Here is a 14486-nt window from a genome sequence, read left to right on the forward strand (position 1 = left end):
CTAGAAGCACAAATTATCTCTCTCTCTACCTCATGGTCCAAGCCCTGGACATTGCTCCACACCAGGTTGCTATTGTGGACATCACTGGAAGTATCGCGGGCAAGGTGGGCACTGCACTAAAGCTAAGCCGTAGTGTTGCAATAGATCAATACTTGCAGAGAGCCACATGCCCGTTGGTACAGGGAACCGGGTGTGTGTAAGGATCCCTGTTTGTAGTGTATTTAATCAAGTGGGTGATCGTGTTGAGTATAGATTCACTGTTGTTGGAGTCCAACCTAGGTCAAAGGTGATTGTCCATATCATCGCTTAAGTGATCAAGGACCATTTAACGTTCTCCTGTTTGTCTCCCATGTGCTAATTAAAGTTATGTGTGATTATAACACGTGTCCAGACTCGTCTCTCTGTGAACCCACTGAACCCGATAGTCTTCCCAACACAACACCATGACGCTGTCACAATGCCAGCAAGCCAATGCTGTCTTTAAGGAGTTTGTTGACTCTCCCGACGTTCACATGGGTTTCCTCCAGGTGCTCGAGTTTCCTCCCACTTTCTGAAGATGTACGGACTCAGTAGATTGATTTGTCAGGTTGCCTGTGAGCCTGTTACTGCACTGTACCTCTAAATCCAATTCAGCAACTTATATTTTCTCCCTGTCATCTGTCTTCTGGCTAATTATTTTCTCCCTGTCATCTGTCTTCTGGCTAATTATTTTCCTCTGTTCTAGAATAGCCTTGCAGCTGAGAACAACACATCTCCAGCTGCCACACTTACTCCTTTGGTCTCTGCCTAACAGAGATGTTCACTATGTTCTACCCACCTCTCTGCTCCAACTCTGGACTCAGCCTGCAACATCGCCTCCCTTACTTTCCACGGAGGCTACTTCACCAGCTGAATGCTAGAACTGAAGAATTAACATATTTGACAGCATTTAAGACCCACTTTTATCCCAAAAAATGGCTCAAAAAGATCCCCTATGTCTTATATGATAATTAGGGTGATAATGGTGAGTAATGTTGACAGCGATTATCGTCGCTGAATGGATCACTAACATCACCGCCATCTATCTTTGAAGGCTGGTGGCGGGCTGTCGGGGGGGTGGTGGGGGGGAGTGAAACAGTGGGGTCTGCTGGTGGGCTGTCTCAGTCCCCGCACTTGTCCCACCACCCCCGCTCCCCTGAGAGAGAGGAGAGCAGTGGGACCAGCACGGGGACCAACAGCGGGCCGCCTGGAGAGAGCAGGCAGCAGGACCAGCATGAGAACCGACAGCAGCAGTTTGTTTTTATGAAATGTTTTCTGCTATAGCTCAGCAGCTTTTGTTTTCTCTTGGAAATTACAGCAGGATTATTATTACAAAGATTTTTCCTGTTATCCAAGTTTTAAATGCTTATCCGTAAATACACTAAAAAAAATTCTTAATATTCCCCGCTGAAATGGAATGTCTTATATGCCATAAAATATGGTAACAAGCTGATAAATTAGGAAAATGCACTATACACACTCTAGAGTATCAGCAAATTAAAGCAATTAATATATTGGATATAATATCCAATCCTGCTGGGAGAATTATTATTGTAAGAAGCCTGGATTTTCATATTCAGCACATGGCATATTTTGTACTGATTTATATCTTGCTACACTCTATTGTCAATATTCTCTCAATCTAGCCAAAGTGTGACTGATAAAAACCATATTAATGAAAGCATTTCTCCTGATCTTATTATTTACTTTTGCCAGCAATCATGGGAAATGGGATATTTTCATGACTTTTGGATGATAGTCTGGCAATGGAATAAATTTCTGTAATTCTGTAAATTAATTTTTGTGGCTGCAACTGCAGTTTGGCATGTTCTACATGTTCCACTGCAGATTGATTGATGCCATCCATGCTGGACAGATGTGGTTCTGTTTAAGATGGTCATTTAAAACTGAGGCACATAGAAACTTCTTGCACAGATTGGGGAATGCAGTCTGCCCTAGGGAGTTGTCGAGGCAGGGCCTTTGGAAGCTGAGGTAGAAGTTGCCGTAAGTGGTCTCTAGGTGGGTACTTAAAGCAATTGAGTGTCGAAGGGTGTGAGCCACGTACTGGGATATGGAGTTAGTACAGATGGTTGCCCATCGGTCAGTGTAGATGTGGTGGACTAAATGACCTGTTCCCTTGCTGTACATTTCTATGAAAACCTGGCGCAAAGGTGGAGCTGTGGTCGGTCAGCCACAATTATGGCGAGGCAGGGTTGAGGTTGCAGGTGATCTACATCTGCTCATATTTTACTGTGTTTCTGTGTGCTTTCATTCATTTCTCTTGAGATTGAGACCTAGTGATTTGGACATGAGGTCCTGGCATAATTTCTGTGGTAACGAGTGACCATGTCCCAGATGGTCTGCCCTCTGCCTCAGACATGTTTGGCAGAGCTTTAATATCCTCGTCATTTCTGATTCATAGAATTATGGCCCTATATAACATTAGAGTACAGAAATAAGCCTTTTGGCCCATCTAGACCATGCTGAATTAATTATTCCACCTCATTCCATCGACCTGCACCCAGACCATAACTTTCCATACCCCTCCCATCCAATCATTTCTTAAATGTCAAAATCGAACGTGGATCCACCACCTCTACAGGAAACTCGTTGCACACTCTCACCACCCTCAATCTCAGCCTATGTCCTCTAGGGGACACTCTTCCCTTCCTGCATCTCCGTCTCCATTTCAGGGGTCAAGCGTTTCACCGACATATATAACAAACCCACTAACTCCCACATCTACCTAGACTACATTTTCTCACACCCTGTCCCCTGCAAGGATTCTATCCCCCTTCTCTCAATTTCTCCATTTCTGCCGCATCTGTTCCTAAGATGAGGTCATCCAGATCTTCCGAAAGGTCTGCCTTCTTCCACAAACGTGGCTTCCCCTCCACCACAATCAGCTTAGCCCTCACCCACATCTCCTCCATTTCCCCCTCATCTACCCTGATCCCCTCTGACCCCAGATGCAATCACCCTTGTCCTCACCTACCACCCCACCAGCCTCCGCATCCAACTTTTAATCCTCTGGAATTTCTGGCTCTTACAACAGGATCCCACTACCTCTCTGCCTTCCATAGTGACCTGCTCCCTCTGTGACTCCCTCATGCACTCATCCCTCCCCACCATCACCCCCCACCTTCAGCACATTCCCCTGTGGCTGCAGGAAGTGCCACACTTGCACCCACGTCTCTTCCCTCACCACAGTCTTGGGTCCCAAGCAGGCCTTTCAAGTGAAGCAACACTTTACTTTGTGTATCCGCAGGACGAACTTACTGCATCCGGCGGTCTGTTTGTGCCCTTCTCTACATCGGAGAGACTGGGCACAGATTGGGAGATGGCTTTGCTGAGCACCTTTGCTCTGTCCTCACCAGTGACAGAGACCTACCAGTAGTCAAACTTTTGTTCTGTGTCACACTCCCATAATCACATGTCTGTTCATGGCCTTATGGTATTATCCCACCAAGACCACCCACAAATTGGAGGAACAACACCTAATTTTCCGTCTAGGCACTGTCCAGCCAGATGGCATTAATATCGACTTCTCCCACTTCTGCTAACCTCTTCTCCCTCCCCCCCCCTCTCTATTCACCCAGCTATCCCTTCTCCCCTTGATCACTGCTGTCCCCTCTCCACCGATCACCTCCTGCCTTTATGACCCCACCTCCCTCTCAACTCTTTTGTTCAGTTGCCTGCTCACATTTTTCCATACCTTGATGACCAAAACATTGGTTATGTATTTTTACCTTTGCTATATAAAGGACACTACTTGATCTGGTGAGTTTTTGCTATGCCCTCTAGATCTTGTCTCATCCAACCTCAGTGGAAAAAGCCTGTTTGCATTTATTCTATCAATGCCCCTTGTAATTTTGAACACCTCTATCTCCCTTCATTTTCAAGTTGAGCCAAGTTTATCAAATTAAGTTTCTTGTCATCTGATTCCACAAGTACAACCCCACGAAACAGCATTCTCCAGTCCTCAATGCAAAACATGCAGATTCTCCATCAATTCTGCCCTCACTCTCTGATCAGGGTGAGAGATGATGATAGTTCAGTTTTAGGGGATTTGTTCAATTTGGGTCAACTGGAAGGTTAAAATTAGCTGTGATTTTCTCCAAGGTGAGCTGAGTTTTGAGTATGTCTTCTAGGCAAACAGGCAAACAGGTATTTAATAGGTTATTGAGGTATTTCTGTCACATTCTTCATTACTGCATTTATTTGCAGTGGAGTTTTCAAGGGCCTTTCTGGTCTGGGTCAGTGCCAGGGAGTTTGTTTGCCCAAGAAATGTGGAACTTGCTTTGCTGGTGATGGTTGAATGTCAGGTAGCTTTCCAGGGTTGTCCCATGTACATCGGGTAGAAATCAGGGTCTATTTATTTTCCACAGAAGGTAATCACTTGATAGGTCATCAAAATGTCAACTAATGACCACTAGTTTTGAAGGGTTCTTCCACATATCATTTTTTGAAGTTTTCAAGCAGTGTGGATAAGTTGTCCCAATGCCACTCTATGTTGTTGCTGCTATTACAGCTGCATAACTAATCAGGATGGCGTAGCTAAGATATAGTGGTGGTGTGTCTACAGAGTCATTTGTTTGGACTTTGCTTTTCAATAACCTATCTACTTACTGCCTGTGGTCAATGAGCATTAATGAAAGGAACCCAATAGCCTAGTAATGCTTGCAAATACATGACCTTCAAGAGAAAGGCTACCTCCCCATTGTTCAACAACTGCATTTAACAGAGACATCTCTGATTTTATGGTTAAAATAATATCCAGTCACAATTTGGAGGAACAATAAAGAAGAACAGCAGAGTTAGTGTAACCCCATTACAGCATTAATGACCTGGGTTCGAATCTGGCGCTGTCCGAAAGGGGCCCTTCCCATCTTCTTGGGTTTCCTCCCACATTCCAAAAGTGAGCAGGTTAATTGGTCACTTGGATGTATATAGGTGGCGCGGGGTTGTGGGCCTATAACCATGCTGGAGGAGGCTTTGGAATTGGGAAAAAGCCCTTTGATGTGTTATGTGCCACTCACTGTCATTATTCACCACCACCACCAGCTGCAGAATCAAAGGAATGTCCACCAAAGTCAACCTGAAAATTGTCCAAATTCTCTTCAATTGGAACAAGTTGGAACAGGTTGTGTGGGTAAACCTTTGCACTACTCAATGTCCTTCTGCCTTGGAACATTAATGATGATTGCTAGCTTCACGGATGTGCTTCTAAAAGTCAGTTCCAGTGTCAGATCACTATTACCTGTTGGTCAATGGTGTGAATGGCCTGTCTTGCTTTCTTCAGCCAACTGTTGGCAAGATGCACGTTAATGCCCTCGCCAATATCCCATCCACAACGATGAATTGAAAAACATGTTTTGCATGCAGTTTGGAGGCAAGATTGAAATTGTTTTAGCCCCTCTGGCTCTCAAATACAGAGTTCAATGTGTAATCAATAAGTCTTGTTACACTGGCTGAGTAAAAAGTATGGGTCAGGATACAAGGCAGAATTACCTACTCCTCTCAAGTAAGACTTCTGGCCTTTGATAAATTTGTCAAGGAATATTATTACCTAGTGCTGTAATCTTCATCAGTATGTCATCGATTTTATTTCTTTTCTGAAGTGAATGGCAATTATGTCATTTTTAGGTCATCTCACTGGAATTTGAGGTTAAATCAGAGATACAGTGGTACAGCGAGATGGTTCATCTTGCAAGCAGTTCAGTTAGACAACAATAAAAACACAATTCAGAGGGCAGAGTCACCATTAGAACAGAGCAAAGTGTGAGAATCATCCAGGAGGGATAACAGCAGGGGTAGGAACTCTGGTGGGATGTGATCTCCCACTCAGGAATCTTCTTCCTGGTGGAAGAAGGGGGAAGGGAGCGTGGCTGGGGTAGGATGAGCTTCTTTTTAATATGTCGGCTGCTTTCAGAAGCAGCAGGAAATATAGTCGATGGAGGGGTGGGGTGTTGATGCGATGGTCTGAACTGCTTTAAACCCAACACGTTACTCCTCCCACAATCCTTCCTGAGACTTGGCCTTTCTAACTCCCTGCCTCTCCAGTGTCAGGATGCCCTCCTTATGTGCAATTTGTGGCAGGCAACATCCTAAAAGAAATTAAAATAAAAATACATGAGTCCAGCACAGTTACTAATCCAGCCCCATCCACATAGAGTATATCATTCAATGGACTCCAGTGACTCTTGAGATGCTGGTGAGAAGAAAATGGATGACTGGTTTGGTTAGCAATCCAATTCCTCGTGTGAAAATTGAGAAAACAATTTAAACTTGATCATTTTATACATTGAGGGTCTCTGGATAATAATATTTAAGCTCTGTGAAAGGTTGGAAGCATGGATCATATAAATCTTGGACTGGCTCTTTCCTCAATGTGACATTATCATTGCTGTATCACATGTTCTTTAAAAAAAAAATCAGGCGTTTGACAGTTTGATTAACTTTAGTTCATATTCTGCAAGTTAGACCATTAGCAATAAAGATTTTTTGTATGTTTTTTTTTGGTAATTCCAAATTCTGCAAGATTGTCATCACTTATAACTCATTGGGTTCATTTATTCATTCCAAACACCTGTACAGTCTCTTCATATTCTGATTGATGACTGCAGAAATTACTCCAAGGAATAATCCTTAAAAGTGAACCGGGGAAAATTAGGTCAGTTGGGAAACTATTTTAAATTTAAATGAAAATCAGATTTGCTGTCAAAGATTACATATTTTATTTCAAATGAAATTTTGATGTTAGATAAGTCTGCAGCATTATTCAACGTACCATAAAAATGAATAGAATTATTCTCCACCAGTGCAAATCAAGGCTGAAAATAATATTAGTTGGTAATCAATCGTCATTAAAAGTTACCTTACAATTTTCTTCAATGTGTCATTGTGAACTTGGAAAGATAAATCAGTGCAAGTAGCATTTGCTTTTGAAATATCACAGATCAAACACAGAGAAATTGAATGTTAAATGCGGTACTTGTGCCTTTAGGTTTGTACTTATGTAGTATTAACCTTTATGTTAGTTGGCAGAACAAATATGTGAATTAGTGACACAGTTTTTTTGGCAATAAACCGAAACTCAGAATTAATGCTCATGTCCATTGGCACAGAAATTATATTATGCTTGGAGGGAATAAAACAGCAGATAACCAACTTAAACATGAGGAGGTCTTGGAAAGAATAGCACGTTTAAGCTTTCTGCCACATTAGATTTATTGAAATTACATTGTGTCTTTATGGAAATTTGCTGGAAGTAGTTTCCATCATATATCATGTACTTGTATAGATTATAGTACAGTATAGTAATTCCACAATTAGCAAACATTCAAGTCATAGATTTTTTGCCATGGAAGCCTTTGGGCATGTGTCTCTGATTCACAAAGCTATTTTTCACTACAATGAACAGCACATGCATACAAAGATACTGTGCCAAAATACCTTTGAAGCATTTAGTCCAGACATTTTATTGATTTAGTAAATTTTGCTTGAGGAAATTTGTTCTGGAAATACGTCCCTTTCGTGCATTGAGGAATGGCTCGTGGGTTGTTATACTGTGAGCCTTTATTATTCATCTCAGAGTGGGCGAAGGTAGGATTAGAAAGATATGCCAGAGCCTGGTGATATTTTGCAAGCTGCTCCTAGAGGGTCCTTTACCTATGTGCATTACATTTGTTACACTCTTTTGTATCTTCAATGCCGCCAGTTTACTAACATTGTTCATTAAATCTATATTCCCTTCATTGTTCTTTTCTCCACACCCTGCACTTTGTCTTGTCACACTCTCCGCTATACTCTTTGACCTACTGTGACATTGCACTTTTGAAATATTATTGCTCTAGCTGCTGTACTTAAGAATGAGTTGATTTGCCTGCATAGCATGCAAAACAAAGGTTTACACCATATGCAATTAAATTAAATTCAGTTCAAGAAGCTTGCAATAACTTGGCAAGAAAAGGAAAAAAACAATTTTTTTTTTGTTTAATTTGACTACTTGTGTTGGCTTTTCTAATTGGACAGGAAAAAAATTAGGCTGTCGGCAGAATCACAGACAGCAATGAGGAAGTAGTGAGACAGGCCAGCTGGTTGAATCGTGCAACAACAACCTTGCACTCAACATCAGCAAAACTAAAGAATTGATTGTAGACTTCAGGAAGGGGAAACAAGGAGACCACAAATCAGATCTCATCGAGGGATCATTAGTGGAGAAGGAAGGAACTTCAAATTCCTGGGTGTCAACATCACTGAAGACCTATCCTGGTTCATCACGTTGATGCAATCAGGAAGAAGGCTCGCCAGCGGCTATGCTTTGGTGAGGAGTTTGAGCAGGTTTGGTATGTCACCAGAGACTCTTGTTCTGTATAGAGCATTCTGACTGGTATGGAGGTGCCAAGGCACAGGACAGGAACAGGCTAGAGAGGGCTCTAATGCCCAGGTTAAGGACATCTTTAGGAGGCAGTGCCTCAAGAAAGCAACTTCTTTCATCCAGGACCCTCACCACTCAGCCTATGCCCTTTTCTTATCAGGAAGGAGGTAGAGAACCCTGAAGACACACAGTTTGACAAAACCAGCTTCTTCCCTTCTGCCATCAGATTTCTGAATGGACTATGGGCACCATCTCACTATCTCTTTTTTTTTTAATTTTGTATTTACAAATTGGTATTTATAGTAATTTTCCACCTTGTTCTGCACAAAACAAACTTAGTGATTCGTTTATGACAATAAACCTGATTCTGATTCAGGTATTCCATAGCTTAAGCTTTTACTTAAGATGACCGTTGATCTCTGACTAAAGTTATCCATGGAATTCCGGCTGATGACTACGTGGAGTAGGCCATGGTTCTTCTTCCCTTATGCACTGTGTCTTGGGCTTTGTGTGTGGTTCTTGTCTTTTGGCAGGGAACCAGATCAACCTCGTATGAGGGGTCACAATGCTCCCCTGGATCAGTGAAGGAGTTCGGGCTCAAGTGTCCCTAAGGTGCATTTCAACTCCATCTATAGTTTCAGTGTCCTCGTGGTCACTTACAGCATATGTGCTGATCTTCCCAGCGAGAGATTGCCGACTACGCCAATGTTATAGTCGTACGACCTGTCAAGGAACAAAATGTATAGCAGTACCATGAAGTACAAACACAGATGTTATTGAGGAATGAAGAGTATTAGTGTTTGGTAGACAAGGCCACCTCACTAATACTAGTGAATCTCATTCAAAGAACCCAGTCAAAGGACAATTCTTGAATACAAATTCGAGAGGTATCTCTTTGAAAGTATTGATACAAGTTAAGGCATTACAGTCAGTACTGACACATTTCAAAAGACAGGTTGATGTTAATTGGCTTTTTATATGTACATGTTATAATTAAAAGATATGAATTTGTAGCATATACAACGGAAGCAGTCTGGAAAGCTACTTGCAATATACAGCAGGGGTTTTTAGACTGTAGGCATGTAACGTCATAATCAAGGAATTTTGCTGCAACACGGGCAGTCTAAAAAGGAATGTGCAGGAAAATTGAGTCCATTCCTGCACCGCCATTTATCCTGCAGGATCCCTATTGTTTTCTGTCATCCACTCTACTGCACATCCAAGCCCCCGGGGCTGTTGCACTCGGGTGCTTGCAGTCTAAAAAAGTGTCCAGCATGAACAACCACACGGGCAGTAATTATGTTACATTTTTCAGTGATTTTTCCAACATTGCAGTCTAAAAAAACATGAGTGACTTCTGTCCTCTGTATTGCCTCAGTTTCAGTCATTCATTAACACTTGCAAATGCCAGTTTCACTCTAAACAGAAAGCCATCAATGCCATCAATGGGGGGTGGGGGGTGGGGGGTGGGGGGTGGGGGGGGGGAGAAGCTGCTCGGGTGAAGTGCTGTGAAGCCGAGGTCTCATTGGTGCCTTCGGTGGGGCTAGTGGAGTCAATCAGCCTCGTTTAGGCAGGAAACTGACTTATGTATGGGAGCCCATTTGACAAGTAGATGAATCGGTTGGCAAGGCATTCAGCATCTTTCTGTTAAAGACATTATGGATTCTAGAGCCCGGGGGTATTGTGATTACCTTGAGATGATTTGAGCAGAAGAGATCATCGATTCTACTTTCCTGTCTGGAATGTTCCTTGGCTCAAAACGTCCCACCCTCCCGGCCTGTCCTCTGGAAGCCTGTGACTTTATTTCTGTTATAGAGGAAAATCTGTGCTGGTTTTATCATAATCAATATTTCTAGATAGCCTATAAACACAAACTTCTACACTGGTAGTTGTATGCTCCTTACAATTTCCACTTTTAAAACCAGCTTTTTTCCATATCTAACTAGTTAAACTTCAGCTTAACTGTTTGTTAATTCCATCTCCATTAAGAAAATGTCGAAAAGAGCAGCCAAAGCAGCAGCCAAGGCTGCGAAGGAGGTGACAGGACTTGAAGTTGAAGAGGAACTTGAAATTGAATCTGAAGCGGAGTCGTGTATCTTTAATCAAGTCTCTAGAATAATGAAGACTCAAACTTGGGAACTTACAGAAAAATTAATGAAGCATGAGGAAATGGAGAAAAGACTTCTTAAAAATGTAGATAGAGTTCCAGTAGTAGGAGAGCGCGTGGAAGCAAAGTCAGCCATGGAAAAAGAGAGTGAACAAAAAAAAGTTATCCATGCATTTAGGTCCATAACGTGAGCTACTCTGCAGATTTCAGTGCTGTCACGACGAGTGTGGGTGGAGGGCGGATGGGGTTTCCTCTGTGCAACTGATGCCCTCACTTGTCCTCTATTTTTATGATATTAATTTGCCTTAAAATTTCATGCTGAGGTCATTAAAATACACTGAAAGCTAAAAATAAAATGTAAACAAAAGGAATTTCCAGAATCAATGAGGGGAAAAGGCCACCAATCAGACAATATTTGATACTCCGCATCATGAATTTGTGGATTTAGCTAGCATTAACTGTTCAGATACCCACGGTCAATCCTGACTGCAGCCACTGTTGCGGCGCTCTCTGTAACTTCCTGGATTTCTACCGAGTCCTCTGATGTCCTCCCACATCCCAAAGATATGTGAGTAGGCAGGTTAATTGGATGCTGTCAATGGTCTCGAGTGTGTAGTTTGTAGCATTTGAGAGAACTTTGTGAGAAAGTGGGAAAAATAGAGATTAATGTAGGATCAGTACAAATGATTGGTAGATGATGGGCGCGGACTTGATAGGCTGAAAAATCTGTTTCTGTGCTGTATCTCTCATGATTCCATGACAGAGAAAAGTATTGAATCCTCATTAAATATCCTTTTTCAGTTGAGTTGCATCATAATGGCATTGGTAGCGTATGTGTGAACTATGTAATGGAGTGATGTAATTTCAGTGACAAAATTGTAGGATTTTGATGACAGGTAAGAATCTTTGAGAATATTATCAGAACTAATAAAGAAACAGATGCAGAGAAAATGAAGATCAATAATGGGATGTTAAACCAAGGGATTACCTTGATGAAGGGCTCCAGCTCAAAACGTTGGTTTTCTTTGCTTTGTATGGACAGGGCTGGCACTACCATAAGACAAACTAGGCAGCTGCCTAGGGAACAGACCTCAGAGGGGCGCTGTTGAAGAGACCAAATGGTGCCCCACAGTTCAGGTAGGCCGAGTGGAGGGTTTTGGAGCCGGCATCAGGAGCTCCGGTGTGTGCCTGTATGTTGACTGTTAAGGGGAAGGTTCGGAATTGGCATTGGGAGCTCCCAGCTCCAGTGACTGGAGCTCCTGACACTCAACTTCAAACCTTCCCCTCGGCCTACACTGGAGCTCTCGTCGCCTGAGTCGGAATCCTGACTCTGGACCTTCCCCTGTCCCCTTGGCCTACCACATGCACACACACGTGTGTGCACACACATACACACATCCAGTGTGTGTGTGCGCAGTAGTAGGCTGAGGGAAGGGTTCCAAGTTGGTGTCGGGAGCTCTGATGTGTGCCTGAAGGCCGACTGCGGAGGGGAGTCTTATGTATGCCTAAATGTGTATTGGGCTGTTTGAATAAGTGAGATATTTATATTTATTGTACAAATAATTCTAACATTGGTTTGAGCAATTTAATAATATTTCATCAAGAAAAGTCGATCAGTCCACGACTAGCCCTTTTTTGGAGGATCATAATTGATGAGAAGGGGAACCAAGCAGATTTAAGACGAAGATCGTCCAGGGTAACTTGTTAAGGATAGCTCAGGACAGGTACTAACCGGTTTCTAATAGCAAAATAACTATCAATATTCATAGTTGAGAACTTAAAAATATATATAAATTCTTAAAAGGAATCAACTCAGCAATTTTTTGTCATTATATTAATAATTTTGTTTAAAACATGAGAACTCTGGCCCTGTCTGTGTGCGGTTCGCACGTTCTCCCTGTGACCACGTGAGCTTCCTCCGGATGCTTCAATTTCCCCCCAAATCCAGAAGATGTGGGCAGGTAGATTATTGGCCATTGCTGTTGTGTATGAGTGAGTTGTAGAATCTGGGGGGAAATGAAAGAAATGTGGGAAAATTTTTAAAAAGGGGAGTAGCATAGATTTGTAAATTGGTTACAGAAAAGTCAGAGCAAACTTGATGGGCCAATGGCTATTTTCATACAGCATCGTTCTTGTGGGAAAAAATGGGCACTGGGAGGTAGATAGTCTTAAAGGTGTGTGAATTAAAAAGTTTTAATATTGTGTTGCCCTTGGCGGAGGGATGCTTTCTACCAAGTGCCCTTTGATTCAAAATGATTTGTGTGCCAAAATATATATTTTTTGTATTTGAGAAAGATAATCAAAGATTGAATATTACTTATTCTTGCAATTTAAAATAAATGCAGCAGTTTCAAGTTTTTTACTTTACCTTTTTTTCTACAGAACATGTTTTTGAAAAGTTGTTAAAAAATATTTGGTGGGGGGCGTGCAAGTCGGTGGCCCTGGCTCAAAATAATCTGGCACCAGCCCTGCCTATGGATGCTATGTGACCTGCTGAGTTTCTCCGGGGTTGCGTATGTTGAACTATAATCACAGTGTTTGCAGACCTTTTTGTTTATCTGAACGAGGGGTAAAATGTCTTCCTGAAAACAGCCAGAGGAGATGCCTCTTTGTTGATTACCCTTTCCCATCCTTATCCTTCTTGCCCTAAGGTGAATGGCTTCTCATTTTCCCTGCCATGATCAATTCCCACAGGAAGGCCTACCACTCTTCTAAAGTCTGGACTTCTTTAATCTCAAGATTTCAAATGACTAAATACGTATTTCACAGCATGCTGAATCTCTCAGTGAAGGATATTCACACTACAATCAACTGTAGGAGAATTTTAATAATTGCAAAGCATAAGATACCAGCTACAGTTAATCCTTAGAACACTTCATTGTTAAAGTGTTCTACAAGGGAATTGGGGGAATTGGTGGTGCTTGGAGGGAGTTTGGTGTAATGGGGTCCTTAGTGCCGCTTCATCTGTTTACTAATCAGTAGGCCTTTATATGGTGCAACAGTGCATAAAAGCCAGCTCAAGGAAATAAAAAGGTGAATTTACCTTTTATGGTGACTGCCTATAATGTGGATCCAGCTTTGCCTTTAAGGAGAGCAGCGTCAGGAGTCATCTTCTGGAGCTGGGGGAGATGGGGTGAGTGGTGCAGTAGCACCGCCCTTCAACGTAACGTCAACGTACGCGCTGGGAAGTGAAAAATTAATATAGACATTCCCTCCCACCCAAAAGAACAAAAAACCTTAGCCATCTCTAATATGAATAGAGTAACGATCCTTTAGAGACAAATCCCGGTCACTATTGCCCTGTATTTAAAATTTGCCTTAGGTCTCAGGCTGACAATGTCATTGTGATGTCATCAGCCCTCCCCTTTGCAGCCCCTTTCAGTGGCATTTATTTTATGGAGGATGTGTGTTATGCTACCACTATGTGTATGTGCTGTATGGGCTGGCCCGTCCCCTGAACCTGTGACTCCTCCCTCCCATATATCCCCATAAAGGCTGTCACGCCCAAAGCGGGCCAGCAACTCACAAGCTCCACGGACACTTTAAGGTGATTAAGGCCTATAAATCACGTCTCTCTGTCTGGTTCTGGTAGATTGTAGTACAATGGGCAGCAACTACACCTTTAAGTGTACCCCCCCTAGGTGGACATAAGCTGGACTGCATTCCATCTGCCTTCAGACCTTTTATGGAGATAAGTGCAGCAATGTAAAGACGGAGAACTCTGTCTTTACATTCACGATTTTTTCTCTATAAAAGGGCCTGTTAAGTCAGGATTTTAGCTGGGAGTAGAGTGCCTGAGAATGTACCAACTCAGCATAGCACACCTATTTATAACATAACCTGCTCGCTCTGCGGGCACCACCTACATTTCTGCTTCTTATTTCATTGATAAGGTCATTGGACAGTTGATCCCAAGGTTCGCTTCAGCATTTGCAAGCTGCAAAGGCTGTGTAAAGATATTACTCGTAATAAGATCACTTC

General features: G+C 42.4%; 1 long non-coding RNA gene across 1 annotated transcript; it reads right to left on the reverse strand.

Moving 5' to 3' along the window:
- Positions 1 to 8769: 8769 nt before the first annotated feature.
- On the reverse strand, positions 8770 to 13820 carry LOC138744472 (uncharacterized). Its single transcript, XR_011345559.1, has 3 exons — positions 13549 to 13820; positions 10090 to 10204; positions 8770 to 9121 (listed from the first exon to the last, which is right to left on the reverse strand). It is a non-coding gene; the product is annotated as an uncharacterized lncRNA (long non-coding RNA).
- Positions 13821 to 14486: the final 666 nt, after the last annotated feature.

This window comes from Narcine bancroftii, chromosome 10, assembly GCF_036971445.1.
Source record: "Narcine bancroftii isolate sNarBan1 chromosome 10, sNarBan1.hap1, whole genome shotgun sequence".
Taxonomy (NCBI): domain Eukaryota; kingdom Metazoa; phylum Chordata; class Chondrichthyes; order Torpediniformes; family Narcinidae; genus Narcine; species Narcine bancroftii.